Source organism: Paroedura picta, chromosome 1 (assembly GCF_049243985.1).
Source record: "Paroedura picta isolate Pp20150507F chromosome 1, Ppicta_v3.0, whole genome shotgun sequence".
NCBI classification, from domain to species: domain Eukaryota; kingdom Metazoa; phylum Chordata; class Lepidosauria; order Squamata; family Gekkonidae; genus Paroedura; species Paroedura picta.
In genome coordinates, this window is record NC_135369.1 from 20,352,983 (window position 1) to 20,369,988 (window position 17,006).

Sequence of the window (17,006 nt, forward strand, 5' to 3'; positions counted from 1 at the left end):
CTAGAGTTACTGCCTATTCTAATTTCTTTGCCCCTCCCCATGTTTGGGCCAATACTAGAAAGCCACATTAAAAACTTTCAAACAAATTTACATCGAAATGCCAGAGGCGCACTTGCACGTCTTTACACAACCTGTGGAATCCCGGTGTTTCCGTGGTGTGGCACGGCAGTGCCCAAAGCCTTGGGGTTTGTGCGTCAGAGCACAAAGTGGTCCGCAAGACTCATCCCCAAGGGGACCCACGCCAAAGGATTTTCCAGTCCGAAATGTCAAGATCACTTTGGTGCATGTCCTGCCAGAGCAGTCGGGGTGGCCAGATTCCTCACCCCCTCCCACCGCTCTTTCCAGCAATGGCCACGGCTGCTTTTGGCCACAAAGGAAGTGAACCCATGCGGCTGGCTGGCTGGCTGGCTCCTTGGGCAGCTGCTTCTAAGCAGCCACCTGGCTCCCCCCCCCCACCCCACCCTGTGCTGCCACCGCACTCGCCTAATACCCCCCCTCTCTCCTGCTCGGTGAGTTTTGCATCTGTTCTTGCCCATTAGCCAAGCCGTAGGTTTCTGCTTGTCATCCTGGGATAGTGTTTGGGCAAAAGAACGGACTGGCTGGATGGTGAACAGGGATCTATTCGAGTTTGTGTGTGTGTGTGGGGGGTGTAGTGCGGGAGGGAGGCTGTCGTGATCCTCCGGGGCCGTCACCGCCTGTGACATTTTAGGGACATTTGTTCAGGCGGCGGCTCAGAGAGGAAACGGGTCGGGGAGGCGTGGGGAAGGGGGCACACAAGACATTCTCCTCTCCCTCCTGCCTCTCGCACTCCCAGTTTCCTTTCTGACATCCAGGGCCGTTGTGTATACGTGGAAAAGGACGCAGCCATTCTGTCTCCCGTAAGTACAGTTTCACTCTTTCCACCGGAGAGTTAAAATTAGCAACTCTTCTTCATCTCCCTCCCTCCCTCCCTCCCTTCTAAAGGACAGGCATTGCTTGAACGTAACCCAACAACTGCAGGCGGCTTGCTGCTTTTTAAAGAAACGGATGGTGTTATGGCTTTTTGGAACCGGTACCCGAAAGGCCTGGCCCGGCTCCCCAGATTAGATCGCAGAGGGGGGGAAAACCTTGGAATGCAACCAGTGAATCCAGCCTGCCTTTGGCCTCACTTCCTTTATTGTACTGTTTTCCTGTTGGTATTAATACTCATTCTGGGTTGGGTTTTTTTTTTTGGAATTCCCAAAATAGATTCTGGTGGTGTGTCGGTGGGGGTAGGGCTTGTTTTCCTGCTTGTGCTATTCTGAGACAGTTGTTAGATCAGGGGGAAACTCCTCGAGGAAAGATTTCTGGGAACTTTTGTAAACTTTTGGGATCTCGATTCTAATCCCTCATCAGGATCTTGCCTTTCTAGATCCAGACCAGACGTCTGTCTGGTCTGTTGCCCGGATTGCAGAGGTGGCTTCTCGAAGGTCCTCCAACAAAACATGTCACAGCCCCCTTTATATATTTTTCACCAGGCACTTGGCATTCTAAGATATACTGCTTCTGAATACAGAGGTTCCGTTGATCCATCATAGACCCCCTCCATTTTCATGGTTTTTGTCTTAAATGCCATCTGAACCTGGTACTGTCGCTTGTTGCTGTGGCAATGAATTCCGTATGTTACTTGAGCATCATGTGCAGAAATATTTTTTGTCTGTCCTGACTCTGTCCTCCTGCAAAACCAGCCTAAACATCTAGTACGGCTTCAAAGACCAATATGTTTTGTGGCATAAACATTGGACAAATCTCGTTTTGTTGGGTGCATGCTACAGTACACTTTGCCACGCTGCAGTAATCTAACAGACTAGGGGTTTTGGGACCCAAATTCAAATCCTCACTGTGCCTAACCTGCCACACAATGTGGGTGTTGTGATGGTAAAATGGAGGAGAGGGAAAGAAGGTGTAAAAAGCTTTGTGTCTCCATTGAGGAGAAAAGCAGGTTTTAAAATCGAAACAAATAAAACAGCTCTTCCCGAGTAAATGGGTACAGTAAAGAAGGCAGAGAAGAGCCAAGGACATTGTGCCGACTGTGTGTGTGAAGTTTTTAGGGCAGTGATCTCATTGGCATGAGGAGAGCGGTGGTGGAGGAAAGTTAACCACAAAGGTTGCGAAAAAAATAAATAAAATGAAACCAGAGTTTAGCTAAGCACACAGTGCTAATGTACAGAATATCAAATATATTTAATTATACATTCAGATGCGCTAAAATGTGATTTAAAAAACACATGCCTGTGGTTTTGCATATAAATATCTATGCCTATACTAACAAACGGCCAAACATAAATACAGGTAAAAAGGTACCAATTATCTCAAAATTCAAGAATAAAACGCGTTTTGCGTAAAAGCCTTCCTCAGTGGTAAAATTCAAACTGAGTACTACATGCATAAAACCAGCCTGTCTCAACTTTTTTGCTTTTGAGAAACCCCTGAAACTTTCTCCAGACTTCTAGAAACCCCAGAAGTGGTCCGACTGTGCAGAATATGGCTGGGAAGCAGAGCTGTGGACACGCACACCTGGGGCCCCTCCCCTTCCTACCCCATCCAGGCCCATCTTAGGCCATTTTGGGAGGGGGGGGCAGGTCAACATGACCATATATGGTTAAAGGTAAAGGTAAAGGTATCCCCTGTGCAAGCACTGAGTCATGTCTGACCCTTAGGGTGACGCCCTCTAGCGTTTTCTTGGCAGACTCAATACGGGGTGGTTTGCCAGTGCCTTCCCCAGTCATTACCTTTTACCTCCCAGCAAGCTGGGTACTCATTTTACCGACCTCGGAAGGATGGAAGGCTGAGTCAACCTTGAGCCTGCTGGGATCGAACTCCCAACCTCATGGGCAGAGCTTTCAGACTGCATATCTGCTGCCTTACCACTCTGCGCCACAAGAGGCTCTCATTATGTGGTTATATCACCAATAAATGTTTAACAATTTTTAAAAATATATATATATACAACGTTAATTAACTCATTTGGGAAACTCTTCCAAGGCTATCAAGAAACCCCAGGCTTTAATGAAATCCTGGTAGTAAAAGCCTGGATTAAACAAATATAAATATCATCATATGCAGAATGGACCTAAAATTCATCATGAGGGGGTTAATAGGTTTTAATGGGTTTTTACTGGGTGATGATTATTTGTGACTCGCCAGGAGCCAGCCTCCAGGAGTGGCAGCCTAAAAATCAAAATACAAACCAACAAACAAAATAGACCTTACTCGCAGGAAGTGAGTGGCGATAAATATTCTTAAGAGGTAACATGGGCAGCTCTTAAAAATGCACAATATTTTATATACTCCTGGATCTGCTGAGGCCCAATCCGCAGTACTCAAAACACAAAGGGAGTGCTCGGGTACAGTATGAAAAGGATCAGCTGTTTGTAAACTTGAAAATTGCTTTAAGTCATTTCTCTGTATGTAAGGAGGAAATGAGAGCTTGTAAATCCATAGGCATGGATGCAACCCCTCGGCTAATCCATGCCTCTAACAGGCAAGATGTAACCCTGAATCTGGGCTCTATTCTGATAGAGGCCTGGCCGTGCTGCTGGCACTGTGGTGAAAGTGGCAGTCTTCAAGCAAAGGTTGGATGCACACTTTTCTTGGATGCTTTAGGATGCTTAGGGCTGATCCTGCGTAGAGCAGGGGGTTGGGCTAGATGGCCTGTGTGGCCCCTTCCAACTCTAGGATTCTATGATTCTAAAGCGTCTTAACGGTGCAACCCCAAACCGAGTTAACCCTCCAAAGTCAGCAGCCTTAGAAAGGTGTAATTCGGCTCGAGGGCCTGTTGAAAGTCGAGGAAAGGTAGTTCTGAGATGGCGGAAGGCCTTGCCCCCTGGGAGCCAAAGCAGCCTACCCGCTGAGGCCTTGATCGCTTTGCATTGCTGCTGCGAAAACAACTTGAGACTTTCCGTGCCAGCAAGCAGGAAGCCAGCCTTCCCCGTGGCCCACCTTGTTATTCACAAGTGCTTTCATGAAGCTGTGTGCCAGGATTCCTTTGCGGTCGTCTTCCTCTTGACACCTTCCCCCCCCCTCCCCTTCTTCTTTGAAAATCGGCCTATGTTTCATTTGTGGGTTTGCTGAGGGGGAAGCAGATGCACCAGCGGAGGTTGGGTTTGTTTTTCTTTTAGGAGACTCTTGGGATTTGGGGAGAGGGTGGCAAAGGGTGGGGGTGTCGGGAGAGAGGGAGGCGGCTGCAAGGGTTTGCACCCAGGCTTATGCTTTTCCATGCTCATGCATGGGTCCTGCTCCAGGATTTTGGGGAAGCGGGCCCTCCGGTGCTGCGAGAGCCAGTTTGGTGTAGTGGTTAGGAGTGCGGACTTCTAATCTGGCATGCCGGGTTCGATTCTTCACTCCCCCACGTGCAGCCAGCTGGGTGATCTTAGGCTCACCATGGCACTGATAAAGCTGTTCTGACCGAGCAGTAATCTCAGGGCTCTCTCAGCCTCCCCCACCCCACAGGGTGTCTGTTGTGGGGAGAGGAAAGGGAAGGCGACTGTAAGCCTTTTTGAGCCTCCTTTGGGTAGAGAAAAGCGGCATATAATAACCAACTCTTCCTCTTCCCCTTCCTCCTCCTCCTCTGAGGAAAGGCTGATGAGTCTGGGGATTTCAGTTTTCAAAAGATATGACCGAGGGTTGGGGGTGGGGACCTGAGAGAGGTTTATAAAATTAAGCATGGGGTGGAGAGAGTTGACAAAGACACATTTTTCTTCCTTTCCCCAAATACTAGAACTTGAGAGCATCCAGTGACGCTGATGGGCAGTAGGCTCAGGATGGATAGAAGGAAATACTTATTTACACCAGTAGTGATTAAAATGTGGGATTTGCTGCCAGAGGACAGAGTGATGGCCACCAGAATGAACAGCTTTAAAAGGGGGATTCCGTAAATTCATGGAGGATAAGTCTGTCAGTGGCTACTAGCCATGGTGATTGAGGGGAACTAAACCTCTGAATCTCTGAGACAGGAAGCAACATCAGGAAGGCCTCAACCTCTATGCCCTCTTGCTGGCCATCCGGAGGAACTGGTTGGCCACTGTGTGTGACAGGATGCTGGGCTAGATGGACCAATGGTCTGATCCAGCAGAGCTTAATGGATGGGCCATTAGCCTGACCTATCAGGGCTCTTATGCAATGCCAAACTGGACCAATCTACATATGTCTGCTCTCCCACTGAGATATGGTTCCTCCCCAAATGGCAACAGATCTCCAGCACTTCAGAAAAAGAGGGGTCTTTTTTCCATTGCTGTTGTCTGAAACCTATTAACTGGAGACGGCATTAAAAACCAAAAACCAAACAAAAAAACACCCAACCTCCACTAGTTCAGGTTCAGGTTTTCAGGGATGCCCCATGCAGCATTCAGGCATTAAGTCCTATCCCAGGGGTAGTTAAACTGCGGCCCTCCAGATGTCCATGGACTACAATTCCCAGGAGCCCCCTGCCAGCATTTGCTGGCAGGGGGCTCCTGGGAATTGTAGTCCATGGACATCTGGAGGGCCGCAGTTTGACTACCCCTGTCCTATCCAGTGACTCTCCAGATGTCCATGGACTACAATTCCCAGGAGCTCCGGCCAGCACACAGACACAGAAGCATATACCAAGAGAGTCCTGACCTCAGCACTACTTTGGCTTCTGGGTTACTTCCAGGCTTGAGATGGGGTTTGATTGCACTCCCCTGGCAGAGCTTCCGCAGACCCATGTCTTGCCATGAGCCCTAGGCAGGCCTGTGAAACAGCATATCTGTCTTTAAAAAAAAATTACAAAAACCGATTGCATTTGTGCCTGTGCAGAATTAGTTCCTTATGAGTGAGCGGCTGCAGCTGATCACCAGCTGTCCTAATTTTTGTTTTGCATTTTCAGCTGCTGTTTAAGAGCCAGCAACAGATTCCTCCATGTACACAAAAGGCTGCTTTGCTTTCGGTCTAGTGGCAAGGGATCCTACAGGCCCCGGGAGGGAGAGGTGTCCTGATCAGCCAAGGATTAGCCCCCTCTGTCCTCCCCTCCTTGCCAGCCCTCGTTCATCACTAAGGGCCACCCTCCTCCTTCAATGGGATGTTGTTCCTGCAGCCCAGTGAGCTGCACTGAGAATGCCACAGCGGCAGCAGAAGAGTTGGTTCTTATATGCCGCTTTTCTCTCCCTGAAGGAGTCTCAAAGTGGCTTACAGCAGCCTTCCCTTTCCTCTCCCCACAGCAGACACCCAGTGAGGTGGGTGAGGCTGAGAGAGCCCTGATATTACTGAAAAAGAGTTGGTTCTTATATGCCGCTTTTCTCTCCCTGAAGGAGTCTCAAAGTGGCTTACAGTAGCCTTCCCTTTCCTCTCCCCACAGCAGACACCCTGTGAGGTGGGTGAGGCTGAGAGAGCCCTGATTTTGCTGCTCTGTCAAAACAGCCTTATCAGTACTGTGGTGAGCCCAAGGTCACCCAGCTGGCTGCATGTGGGGGAATGGGGAATGAAACCCAGCTTGCCAGATTAGAAGTCGACACTCCTAACCACTACATCAAGCTGGCTCTGACCACCAGCAGGCCCTACAGCCTTGGTGCTGACCCTGCTTTATGACTTTGCTTCCCTTCTCCTTGCTCAGAAGTATTTTTCCTTCTATGCCTTTTTGAACAGTGCAGCAGTCTTCACACGGCTGCCCCTCTGCTCTTGGAATTCCCGGAATGTAGCCGGGGTCTCTTTCAGTGGCTGGTTGGCAGCACCTCTAGGGAGTGCTACGCATGGTTGTTCTTGTGTTAGGCCCATTGTGCACGGAGTGGAAGTTCCGCATTCGAGGTGGAATGGCAGCCACTAAAATCACCAATTATGCACGCTGCAGGCAGCATCCGGGCGCAGAGTCAACATATGCTGCCGAAAAAGCCGAGTTAGCGAGATGCGGAAGAAAGTGGAGCTTCCCGGGACCAGGGCGCAACCAGAAGCGGCTCCGGAGTAGCCATGTGCATAATTGGATATTCTGGGTTTTGCCGCCGTTGCGTTCTGTCCCATGCGTAAGTGGTTTGCTTCGCTTCTTCCTCCTTATCTAAATTTTCAGATTCTTATCTCCATCTCCATTGTGTCCATCGGTTCCCACTCTCGTCAGTAGGATGGCAAGGCTGTGGCCTGGCTGGTCGAGGGGATAAATTGATTAATTAGTGCCACCATCTTTTAGTTTAATAATTTTTAACAATGTAATCGGGGTATTTTAGGGGTTTTATTGTATTTTTACTCTTTTATTGTGTAAACCGCTGTGAGCCCGAATGGGAACGGTGATATATAAATTCAAATAATAAATAAATAAATAAATAAATAATGCTGTTGACCTAGCTTGTCTGGTTAAGGGCACCGTGACCTCTAGTCTAGATTACTGTACAACTGTCTACCTGGAGCTGCCTCTTGAAGGCTTCTTGGAAGTTCCCATTGGTACAAAATGTGGTGGCAACTCCTGGCCAGTGCAACGTAGTGGTTAAAAGCAGTGGACTCTAATCTGGAGAGCTGGGTTGGATTCCCCATTCCTCCTCCCTATGAAGCCTGCCTTGGGCCAGTCACAGTTCTCTCAGAACTCTCTCTGCCCCACCTACCTCATAGGGTGCTTATGGTAGGGAGAGGAAGGGAAGGCGAATGTCAGCCGTTATGAGACATCTTATGAGACATCTTTGGAGAGAGAGAAGCAGGGTAAAAAAGCCTTTCTCTTAATTTTCAGGCCTCAGCTACTGCATTGGTTAGCTGTTTGGTTCCAGACCCAATCCAGCATGCTGGTTATTACTTTTAAAGCTCATCATGGCCTTGGGCTTCCGTGTTGTTGTTGTTATGTGCTTCAGTGACTCCATCCAACCACCTCATTCTCTGTCGTCCCCTTCTTCTTTTGCCCTCGATCGCTCCCAGCATTAGGCTCTTCTCCAGGGAGTCCTTCCTTCTCATGAGGTGGCCAAAGTATTTGAGTTTCATCTTCAGGATCTGGCCTTCTAAAGAGCAGTCAGGGTTGATCTCCTCTAGGACTGACCGTTTTGTTCGCCTTGCAGTCCAAGGGACTCACAAGAGTCTTCTCCATCACCAGAGTTCAAAAGCCTCAATTCTCTGACGCTCGGCCTTCCTTATGGTCCAACTTTCGCAGCCATACGTATCGCATCCAAATTGCAAGGTATCATAGTTCTGTTGTAAACTGCATTGGTCAAACCGCACTTGGAGTCCTGTGTGCAGTTCTAGAAGCATCACTTCAAACAGGGCATAGCCAAAATTGAGAGGGTGCAGAGGAGAGTGATGAGAATGATCCTGGGGCCTGGGGACCAAGCCCTAGGAGGAATGCCTGAGGGACTTGAGAGTGTTCAGCCTAGAGAAGAGAAGGTTGAGGGGGGGGGATATGATTGCGGTCCTTGAGTATTTGAAAGGTTGTCATTTAGAGGAGAGCAGGGAAAGGTTTCTGTTGGCAGCAGAGGAGAAGACCCGCAGTAATGGGTTTAAATTACGTGTAGAATGATATCGGCTATACATCAGGATTCCCCCCCCTCCCCATTCAGAGTACTTCAGCAGTGGAATCGGCTGCCTGATGAGGTGGGGAGCTCTCCCACACTGGCGGTCTTCAAGCAACAGCTAGACAAATACTTATCATGGATGCTTTAGGCTGATCCTGCGTTACCTGGGCAGGGTGTGTGTGTTGGACTAGATGGCCTGCATGGCCCCTTCCAACTCTGTGTGATTCTATTCCACTCACCATACTGCATCTCCCTGGATATTTCCCTGCCCCAGTCATGACCTGCAGGTAGCCTTCAGTTTAAGGTGCTCTTGCTTGTAATTGTATGACTGCAGTGAGATCACAGGGCTCTCCTGTGGCAGGCCCTGTCTTGCAGAAAGGCCAAAAAGAGTGGGGAAGCCTTTCTTTGTTACATTTTAAAGGCTGTCTAATTCCAAAGTGCGTTTGGTGGAGGCTGAATCCGCCTCAGTATTCTGGCTTGCTTCTCATGTGGTTTAAATGTTGACTGCTCAAGGTGTGTTTTAAGCCACATTTTAATTTTTTAAATTGGGCTATCTGTAATTTGCGTTCTTGGAACCTGACTGCTGCAATTTGTGCTGCCTCGGGTTCAAAGAGATAAGATGAAGAGCTGGTTTTTATACTCTGCTTTTCAGTGCCCGAAGGAGTCTCAGAGTGGCTTACAATCACCTTCCCTTTCCTCTCCCCACAGCATAAGATGGAACTACTTTAAGTAAAGTCAGAGTAGTTCAGTAGTTCGGTAGTTCAGTAGTTCAGCAGTGGAATAGGCTGCCTAAGGAGGTGGTGAGCTCCCCCTCACTGGCAGTCTTCAAGCAAAGGTTGGATACACACTTTTCTTGGATGCTTTAGGATGCTTAGGGCTGATCCTGCGTTGAGCAGGGGGTTGGACTAGATGGCCTGTATGGCCCCTTCCAACTCTAGGATTCTATGAAAATCAAGACAGTATTTGGGGAGTGTGACACCACTTCCTTAGGAATTTGTGGATATGTATATAAATGCCATCAAGTCTCTATTTTATTTTACTTATTTTATTTTTAAATTTATTGACCGCTACTCCTGGGCCAGGCTGGCTCATGGCGGTTTACAATAAAACCCCAATAAAACATCAGTAAAATTACAATCTCTGAGCAGTGTGGTCCTATCTGCTTGACTCATGGCGACCCAGGCAAGTGAGAAGCAGAGGGGATTTGTCATTGGTGTTCTCTGCAGAGCCTTCCTAGAAGAAGAAGAAGAAGAAGAAGAAGAAGAAGAAGAAGAGGAAGAGGAAGAGGAAGAGGAAGAGGAAGAGGAAGAGGAAGAGGAAGAGGAAGAGGAAGAGGAAGAGGAAGAAGGAAGAAGGAAGAAGGAAGAAGGAAGAAGGAAGAAGGAAGAAGGAAGAGGAAGAAGAAGAGTTGGTTCTTATATGCCACTTTACCCGAAGGAGGCTCAAAGCGGCTTACAGTCGCCTTCCCTTTCCTCTCCCCACAACAGACACCCTGTGAGGTAGGTGAGGCTGAGAGAGCCCTGATATTACTGCTCGGTCAGAACAGCTTTATCAGTGCCGTGAAGAGCCCAGGGTCACCCAGCTGGCTGCATGTGGGGGAGTGCAGAATCGAACCCAGCTTGCCAGATTAGAAGTCCACACTCCTAACCATGACACCAAACTGGTTCTCAGTACTGACCCTGCTTGGCTTCTGAGCTGGATGGTGCAGGCTAGCCTGATATTGTTAATCTTGGAAGGTAAGCAGGGTCAGTTCTGGTTAGTATTTGGAGACCTCCAAATCTATCTTGGGCTTATCTATCAAGCTGTTCTGGCTGAGCAGTCCTATCAGAGCTCTCTCTGCCCCATCTACTTCACAAGGGGGTCTGTTGTGGGGAGAGGAAATGGAAGGCGATTGTAAGCCACTTTGGGCGTCCTTCGGGTAGAGAAAAAGCGGCATATAAAAACCAACTCTTCTGAGATCCCATTAACTGGAAATGCCATAGTTTCAATCTAGGTTGGGTTTTTGTTTTGGCCAGCAAAGTACATAATCATCTCCTGAATTCATCTCTACAACGCAGCTGCCTTTGTATCAGATCTTGATCTAAGCTGTAAAGTTTCTGGAAGGTTTGAAGCCATGGAGGGGGAATGAAATCCATGTGTGGTGGGAATTCATCTAGAAGTATACTTTACTGTTTTACCAACTTTATATTTATTTTACTGCTTCAGTAGTAAAAAAGAAAAGAGCTTTGAAAGGGGGATTAGACAGATTCATGGATGGAGATCTATCAGTGGCAACTAAAGGGGAACCTCCACATCCAGAGGCAGTCAACCTCTGAATACCAGTGCCAGGAAGCAACATGAGAGATTGGCCTTTGTGCCCCATTGGCTCTCCAAAGGAACAGGATGTTGTATTAGAGACCACTAGTCTGATGCAGAAGGGCTCTACTTCCGTTCTTAGGCCTTTCCCAGGAATTTAACCACCTCAGGCTTTAGGAAGTGAGAGATTAAATAAAATATCTGAATGCTCCGCTTGAAAAAGAAATCCCTGCCTATGGAAAACTAGATTGTTAGGCAGAAGGGATGAGCCTAACCTTATCCCTGATATCCTACTTGGTGTACACAAGGAGATTTATTGTGCCCTGTGCCTTGGAGGTGTAGCCTGATAGAAGCAGGTCCAGGGGCAATAGCAGAATATATTAATTAATTTTAGTTGTCCTGCACCCTCATTTTGAAGATGAAACTCCAATACTTTGGCCACCTCATGAGAAGAAAGGACTCCCTGGAGAAGAGCTTAATGCTGGGAGCGATCGAGGGTGAAAGAAGAAGGGGACGACAGAGAATGATGTGGCTGGATGGAGTCACTGAAGCAGTCGGGGCAAACCTAAATGGACTCCGGGGAATGGTGGAGGACAGGAAGGCCTGGAGGATCATTGTCCATGGGGTCGCGATGGGTCGGACACGACTTCGCACCTAACAACAACAACAACCCTCATTTTAGTTGTCGTGCACCCCAGGGGTCTCCTGGCGAGTTACAACACTTAAAACCATGTTATGATAAATAAATGAAAAACCAACAGAATCAATCCATTAATACATATGAAAAACTGAGGAGCAGAAGCTCAGGCCAAGCAGAAAATAGTTTGATTCAGACCCATAATCCTAAAATGTAGCGTTCTCCCATGAAGCCCCACATGTTTGCCTGCCTCAATTCAGCCCTCTCTAGATTGGGTCCCTCCCCTTTCCCCCTTAGCTCTCCCTCCCCTCTAAATTGAATCTGGGCCCCATTCTGCTGGAAACAGCCCTTCACTTCCCTGTGTGGCTCTCAATAGTTTCTTCTCCTCCTCACCTCTAAAATCTGCTGTTGCAATAGCCAGCCTCAAAATCCGCCTGACTTCCGAGTCCCAGATTCTCTGTAGCTCATCTGCAAGAAGGAATCTGGTCCAAAGCCCATCGCTGCTTATGCAGTTCCTCCATTTTCACTTCTTGATGGGGACATGCACTTACTCACACACACAACCATCACTGCTGGGTGGCCTGGAGAACACAATCCCGCTCGGGATGGGAATAGTAACTCGGGAGAGCAGAGATATTCATTTCTCTTTTGGGTAATTTTTTTAATGAGGGTAGCTCTCATCTGTCATGCCGAACCCCCTCATTACCAGGAGTCTGAATTTTCGCAATGACAATAGTGACAGGAAGATAACTGATGGCACCATCTTTGTGCCGAGAGCTGGTGCTTGGTTGATTCATGCCCTGCAGGGTGCCGAAAGGGGTGTGGGCTGGAGCTGGGAGCTTAATGGTCTCTGCATCTCTCTCCCCCCCCCCCCTTCGCTCCCTCCCTCTCTCTCTCTCTTTCTGGATGGATGGAAAGTCATATTTTATTGCGGGTTGGTTGTGGGAAAGGGACCTTTGATGGATGAGGGGGAAGGAGGTGTTGACTTCTCAGGAGCAAGAAGCAAATAAGTTCACGGTACGTGCTCACTCTGTTCCCTGTACATCTTGTTTCATTTCATTCTCCATTCATTTGCCCTAGCAGAAGTGGAGAACAGAATGAGCTGTCACCTAGGTGGTCTCCGGTTCAGACAAAGTTAGAATTGTCAGGTTGTGTGGGAGCTTGGGGGGGGGGGGGGAGGACATGGGGTGTGCAGTGTTTATGACATAATTTCCTGGGAAAACAGGAAGTGACAACATTCAATGTAGGAATTGCCAGAAACTGTGGCAAAACCATAGAGTTTCTGGCAATTCCTAGAGTGACATGATGCCATGTAAAGGCTTCCCCTGGAAGTGACATTAAACTGTATGCAATGCTGGCTTTAAAAGAAAAAAATCTGTACTGCTGCTTGGAGTGGCAGCTGACAAACAGGGGTCAATGGGAGGCTTTCCCCCATAGTATTATTATTTTATTAACTAGAAAGCAAGCCCGCTGTATGCAAAATACAGCGGGCGCTAGAATCCCTGGCCTGGGGAAAGGAACAGGGTCCCTGCCTTTGTCGGCCCCGAAGCTCCCCCCCCCCTGGTCCACCTCCCGGCCAACCTTGGGCTTCGGGGCCAGCAAAGGGCCAGCCCCACCGCGTCACAGACGTGGCTGGGCTCTCCCTTTGCCGGCCCCGAAGCCCCCCCCCCCCCGCCTCCCAGCCGAGGCCCGCAGGGAAGGCAGAATCACGATACAGGATGATCTTGACAGGCTGGAAAACTGGGCTAAAATGAATAAAATGAATTTTAATATTGAAAATATACAGTTCTGCATTTAGGTAAGAAAAATCAAATGCATCACTGCAGGATGGGTGAGACTTGTCTTGGCAGTGGTATGTGTGAAAAGGATCTGGGGGTTGAGTAGACCATACACTGAACGTGAGTCAGCAGTGTGGCTCGATGGCTAAAAAGGCAAACAGGATTTTGGGCTGTATTAAAAGAAGTATAGTGTTGAGATCACGCGAGGTGATGTTGCCACTTTACTCCACTCTGGTTAGACCTCACTTGGAGTACCTTGTTCAGTTTTGGGCACCACAACTGAAGAAAGAGGTAGAGAAACTGGAATGTGACCAGAAGAGGGCTAGGAAGATGGTGAGGGGTTTGGAGACCAAGTCGTATGAGGAAAGGTTGAGAGAGCTTGGTCTGTTTAGCCTGGAGAGAAGACAACTAAAAGGTGATATGATGAACATCTTCAAATACTTGAGGGGCTGTCATAAAGAAGATGAAGCAGAGCTGTTTTCTGTTGCTCCAGGGGGTAGTCAAACTGCGGCCCTCCAGATGTCCATGGACTGCAATTCCCAGGAGCCCCTGTCAGCATTTGCTTGCTGGGGCTCCTGGGAATTGTAGTCCATGGACATCTGGAGGGCCGCAGTTTGACTACCCCTGCTCCAGGGGGTCGGACTAGAACCAATGTGTTGAAATTAATTCAAAAGAATTTTTGGCCAAACACACGGAAGAAGTTCCTGACAGTTAGAGCGGTTCCTCAGTGGAACAGGCGTCCTTGGGAGGTGGTGAGTTCTCCTTCTTTGGAAGTTTTTAAGCAGAGGCTAGTTAGTCATCTGACAGAAATGCTGTTTTTATGAACTGAGGCAGATTGTGGGTAGGTGGGCAGGAAGGGATGTGTCGGTGTTTGTCTCTTGTGGCCCTTCCTTTCATACCCAGAGTATTGCTAATTGCTGCTGTAAGGTGGTAGGCGAATTTCCTCCAGGCCAGGCTGCATTCTAGAGATTTTTGATGGTGGGATCACCTGGGCATGAAATTGGGGTCACCATAGGTGGGCAGATAGTTCCTGCATTGTGCAGGGGGCTGGACTAGATGACCCTGGAGGTCCCTTCAACTCTATGATTCTACGATTCTATTTGTTGTTGATTTATTATTGTTGATTTAGAGGCACACTTGAGACATAAACAGACTTGTGATTCCTGAAATATTTTCTGTTCTTAGTTTCACATATTCATAGCATCACGATGTCCCTAGATTAGTGCTCCAGAAGCTGAGTAATCTTGTCTTTAAAAATGTATTTATCGGTTATTATTTTTTCCCTCTGTGCTGTCAGGTTTACTAAAGTCTGTAGATTCAAAACCTTTTTTGGCTCTATTAAATCTGTGGGCTCAATAAGACATGAACACTCAGCGCCAACAAGCAGACTACTTTACTGGAACCAGAAATACTGAATAACAACAATCGGAACTGTGGAACTTATATACACTTTTTGCAGCTCCTGCCATTCTGTGTGATTTTTGACGGAGGCCTGTGATTGGTCCTTAAGTCTCTTCAGTCACTGGCTGTGCCCAGGAACTGGCAAATCCCGAACAACAATTTTGGATATCAGGCTCAGCTTCCATTTCCTTAGTCTCTGAATGTCCACAGGCACAACGGGCCCCTTCTGTTGATTCTTGCAAAAATGATTGCAATTATAAGCAGTTCAACATCTGCATACTGAACTGTGTATTTTCTATATCTGCTTCCTTCAATGTAAGATCAGCCCTGCTGGAACAGATCAGTGGTCCATCCAGTCCAGCATTCTCAGTGGCCCACTAGATACCCGGGAAAACCAACAACAGGACACTTTTATACTTTCCATCGTGGAAATGAAGTCAGTTAACCAGATGTCTCATATCTAGGCAGTGACTAGACCAGGGGTAGTCAAACTGTGGCCCTCCAGATGTCCATGGACTACAATTCCCGTGAGCCCCTGCCAGCATTTGCAGACAGGGCCTCATTGGAATTGTAGTCCATGGACATCTGGAGGGCCACAGTTTGACTACCCCTGGACTAGACCCTACTCTACGTAGAAGAGGTAAATGCTCATCTATTAACAGAGAGAGAGGAACCTCCATGGTTGAAGGCAGTGTCCCCTACTTCATTAACACCCCTCCCCCGGAGGGGGCCATTGCCTTGACATCCTACTTGTGTGTCACTTGGAAGCATCTTCCTAGGTCCCACTGCTAAATGAACAAGGGTCTGGATGGCCCCAGCAGTGTTTTGGGCTGGCTTTTCCATGTTCGAAGTGGCATGGTAGCAATTTGGCCTTTTCCTGTGTCAAAGCAGCAGGAGGAAAAGGCTTCTTTAGGCCGGCCAGCCCTCCTCTGTAATAAGTCTTGATAGTTTCCTTACTTTCAGCCAGGACTGGGTCTTCCCTTTGAAGGAGCTCGAAAGCCCTCGTTTCCTTGGGAAATTACTTCTCATAATTACTTGCAGCCCTTTGCAAGCCTAGAGACTATAAACCATATCCCTCCACCCCCCTCCCCTTCAGCTCCCTCCGGCCTGCTTTTACATTTTCCTGGCCTAGCGCTGGGCTGAGACAATCCACCCGCTTGGCCTTGCTTTGCTCCGGGCAGGCACTCGGCAAGACATCGCTCCTTCCCAGAATCGCTGATGCCATGTAATCTCCTTGCCCGCTGGCAGCTCCCCCTTGGTGCGGAAGAGGTAGAATGGCGAGGCTGGCCTGCCTTCCTAGACCTTTTGCCTCTCGAGAGCCCACTTCCAGTAAAAGCCCCGTGTAGGTCACACCGCTGTGTCAGAGAAATGTGTTGGAGGCTTTGAAAATAATTAATAATAGCAGCCTTGAAAGAGCTATCGGTATTTGAGTGCTCAGTGTGGGGTAGAGATCAGAACGTCGGGCCAGGCCTGAGGAGAATCTGATTCAAATCGTCACCTGTCCTAGCCCTTAGGGGTCAGCCTCTCTGTCGAGAACGCCTTACAAGGCGGGTGTGAAGATAAAATGGCGGTGGACGTGATCTTCTGGGAGATGGGGGCGACTCTAGATTTAAAGCCACAATAGCGTTCCATGCCTGGAGATTTCTGTTTTGGCGGGCGAGCATTTGGACCTGCAATTTGTTCTCTCCTGTAGCTTGAAGTTGTGCAGCCTAGAGGAAATCTGGGTTTTTATCTCGGTCCCCTCTGGCCTTTTGATGGCTCTATTGATGACAGACCTACCAACAGCTGTTGTCTGTACATGGGAATGCATGGAGGGGGGCAGGCGGGTGGTTTGCGAAGAGCGGCTGACCTTGGGAAGACAAAATCTCCTGGCTCCCCCATGGAGTGGTGGTGCTATCAGTTTTCTCGTGACTACAAGCTTGAGCAAAGCCTTCTAAGGTTGCCAACCTCCAGGTGGGTCTTGGAGATCTCCTGGAGTTAGAACTTATCTCCAAGCAACAGAGATCCATTCCCCTGAAGAAAATGGCTGTCCTGAAGGGTAGACTCTATGAATGTAACTTTCCAGATGTTCATGGACTACAATTCCCATGAGCCCCTTCTAACATGCTGCTGGCAGGGGCTCATGGGAATTGTAGTCCATGGAATATGGAGAGCCACAGTTTGCCCGTCCCTGAACCCCTCCCTATCCAGTAGAGTTGCCAGCCGCCAAGTGGTGGCCGGAGAGCCCCAGAATTACAACTGGTCTCCCGCTAACAAGGATCAGTTTCCCTGGAGAAAATGGCTGCTTTGGAAGGAGGAGTCTATGGTGTGATACCCTGAAGTCTCTCCTCTTCCCACAGCCCACCCTCCTCAGGCTCCAGCGCCAAGTTCTCGATTGTTTCCCAAACCTGGGTTGCCTTCTCAAGGTGCTTAAGATCGGCAATTGTCCATTCACACACATTC

General features: G+C 48.5%; 1 protein-coding gene across 10 annotated transcripts in view; it reads left to right on the forward strand.

Moving 5' to 3' along the window:
* The window catches only part of MEF2D (myocyte enhancer factor 2D), a 203,601-nt gene that overhangs the window by 64,929 nt on the left and 121,666 nt on the right, over positions 1-17,006 (forward strand). Inside the window, exon 1 of one of the 10 annotated variants that reach the window (XM_077325451.1) lies at positions 732-878. The exons of the other annotated variants lie outside the window; for them this stretch is intronic. The gene's annotated coding sequence lies outside the window, so the exon portion shown is untranslated. Of the gene's footprint in view, positions 1-731; positions 879-17,006 lie in introns of those variants that run through there. 10 annotated transcript variants of the gene reach the window in all.